We start from the raw sequence: 2,945 nt of genomic DNA, 5'->3' as shown, positions 1-2,945 counted from the left end.
ATTCTGTCAAATCCTGAGAAAATGGCTGGTTGCCTGCCAAATGAGAAACTGCAGCTGGACAGCAATTCCTCTCTTTCCCCTGTTTAAATGTGAAGCTGTGTGCTCTGAAACAAAACGGAGGAAGGAGATGAGGAGGTTTCCCTGAGAATACAATCAGAGTGGATGATTGTTCTATTAAATTTAGACAAAATAAGCCTTCCTTCCTCAGCAGCAGGAAATTATGAGCTACTTATATGAACCCATACTTCACCCTCCATTTTCCATTAGCCTGCTGAATCAGTGGCCTGTGTTCAGTTAGCTTACAAGAGCAAAAACCAAGATTGTTCCCTACCAGCTACAACCCTGGTACCTTCAAGATTCATTAGCTTCCCTCCCACCATGTGCCTAACCATGACCAGGGAAAGGAAAGAATCAGAACAAAACTTCCCTCGGTCCTCAGGAAGTCAGATGATACAGTCTTCCAGCATCAGCAGCCCTGCCCTCAACTCCAGGCACACCAGAAGGCTTTGGATCCATGTGATCATGGGTTCAACAACATCAGGCTCAGGAAAGGGTGAACACCTGTCGTTGACTTTTTTCTCTGGACTCTAAACACAGTCTCTGCTTTCACACCAATCTAAAACAGTACAATCTACTTTAAATGTGAGAGAACTGAGCTCTCACGCGGTCCAAGGTCACCAGCGTTTGACAAGGCCGAGATTTGCATTGATGTTCAACTCTTTCACCAAACACATTCTATTTTGGCCTGCTGCATATTTTTTGACAGACCCCACACATCCCATTTTGGGGTCACAGAGTTATGAAAATAGGGATGCAGGGTGCTCCTTTAGGGTGCAACAATGTATACATATACATTATCTTATATTTTCCCTGTAACTCCCTGATAAATTTAATAATGCAGCTCACACTCCTTCCTACTTTACAGATCAGGGGAGTTCAGATTATGACAAATGGGAATTCTGTATCAGTTCTCCTTTCTCTAGGTCTGAAGGCTGCCCAGCATCAGATGGTGTGGGAACTTAGGCTAAGGGTGCAGATTATTTTTATTTTAGTCAAGACTAACTCATTTTTCCTACTGGAGAACTAACTAACTCATTTTTCCCATGGTTTCCTGGGTCTGTAGGATTCAATTAAACCGTATTATTTCACCACCTAAAGACCCTCAAAATCTGATACCTGCTGGCCAGCAAAAACACTCAGCTTTCTCTCAGCACTGCCATCTTGAATCAAAGCACATGTGTACATTCTCTGAAGATGTCACCATGTCACACATCTCAGCGCTTGCTCCTGCTAGTCCATCTCACTGTCCAATGGGGAAACTCATACTTCCAGGGTCAGCTCTTTCCCAGCACCCCCACCCCCAGGTACATCGGGCTGCTCCCTGTCAGTCTTACCAGGGCACCTGTTACTTCATCTCTGAGTGACATGGGCCACTGATTCCATGTCCCTTCCACTCATGAGGTTTTCTATCTGGTAACTGTCTTCCTCAGCTCATTGCAGGAAAGCCAAGGTCTTCACAAAGGACTAGGCCAGCGAACTCTGCTCACCAATAACCCAGATTACCATTTCTCCTCTTCTCTCTGGCCAGCACACTGACTCCAGCATTCCAGGCACACCCTCACCCCAGAGCTCTGCACTTGCTCTCTTGTCTAGAGAGTCTTCTTCGTATGCAGTCCCCAAGGCTGACTCACTCACCAAGACCTTTTGACTAAGGCCTTCTCTGATTGCCTTATTAAATTCCTGTCTCTCTTTCTACCCTGAGACTCTAATTCTCCTTAAATACTTATTCGTCTCCAAGCTATGTCTCATCTAAAAGACTATATAGGTGTGTATTTTATTTTTAATCCCTTTTTTCCTCTTTAAATTAAAGTAAACAAGTCTTTGTATCCTCAACTCCTTCCACTTGACACCTCAGTGCATGTAATGCCTGGCTATAGTTATCTAGTGTCCTCAGCTGCCTGGAATACAAGGGCTGGACAAGCCCAGCTTGAATCTGTAAATGGAGAACATTCAAAGAAGCAAAGGTAAAGAAAGTACAAGGCAGCTGTTTATAGGATGGATCCCTGGGTGGGGCACTCCCTGGATGGTCCTTCCTTCCATCTCAGCTCCGAATTTTGTCTCTGTAACTCTTTCCATGGGTATTTTGTTCCCCACTCTAAGAAGGACCGAAGTGCGGTTGGCATCCCACGCGTGGTGCGCGGTGGTGTCTCTCAGGTGAAGCATGGCTAAAAGCCTGCGGAGTAAGTGGAAGAGGAAGAAGAATGCGCCAAGGGAGCTCAACAGACTGAAGAGTATCCTCAGAGTGGGCGGGGATGCTCTAATGAAAGATGTTGAGGAGATAGCAACCGTGGTGGTCTCCAAACCTCGGCAGGAGAAAATGCAGTGCAAGGAAGGGTGGTGTGACCTGGATGAGGAAAAGGATAACATGAAAATGGAAACTGAAATTAAGAGAAACAGAAAGACTCTTTTAGACCAGCATGGCCAGTACCCAATGTGGATGAACCAGAGACAAAGAAAAAGACTGAAGGCCAAGAGAGAAAAGAAAAGAGGGAAAAGCAGAGCAAAGGCCACGAAGGGCCGGGCCTGGTAGACCTTAAAGACTGGCAAGGGAACCAGGCGTGGTGGTGCACCCCTTTCATCCCAGCACTCAAGAGGTGGAGGCAGATGGATTTCTGTGAGTTCAAGGTCAGCCTTGTCTACAGTAGAGCAATTACAAAGTACCCAGGGCTCCTTTACACAGAGAAACCATGTCTTGAAAAAACAAGCAAACAAAAAAATCAGAAACTATTTGTTTTCAGTTTGGACTTAGTTCTGTAATTCAAACCAAATAACTCATTTGTGTTAGAAACTTGAATAAAATCTCTTTGGTGATGGAAAAGAAGAAGAAGAAGAAGAAGAAGAAGAAGAAGAAGAAGAAGAAGAAGAAGAAGAAGAAGAAGAAGAAG

At 44.9% G+C, this 2,945-nt stretch overlaps 1 pseudogene; it reads left to right on the top strand.

Annotated features, from left to right (window-relative positions):
- The first annotated feature begins 2,221 nt into the window (after window positions 1-2,221).
- On the top strand, window positions 2,222-2,590 carry LOC110312170 (annotated as a pseudogene).
- The last annotated feature ends 355 nt before the right edge of the window (window positions 2,591-2,945 follow it).

This window comes from Mus caroli, chromosome 17 (genome assembly GCF_900094665.2).
Source record: "Mus caroli chromosome 17, CAROLI_EIJ_v1.1, whole genome shotgun sequence".
Classification (NCBI taxonomy): Eukaryota; Metazoa; Chordata; class Mammalia; order Rodentia; family Muridae; genus Mus; species Mus caroli.
This window is presented reverse-complemented; position numbering and strand designations above follow the sequence as displayed.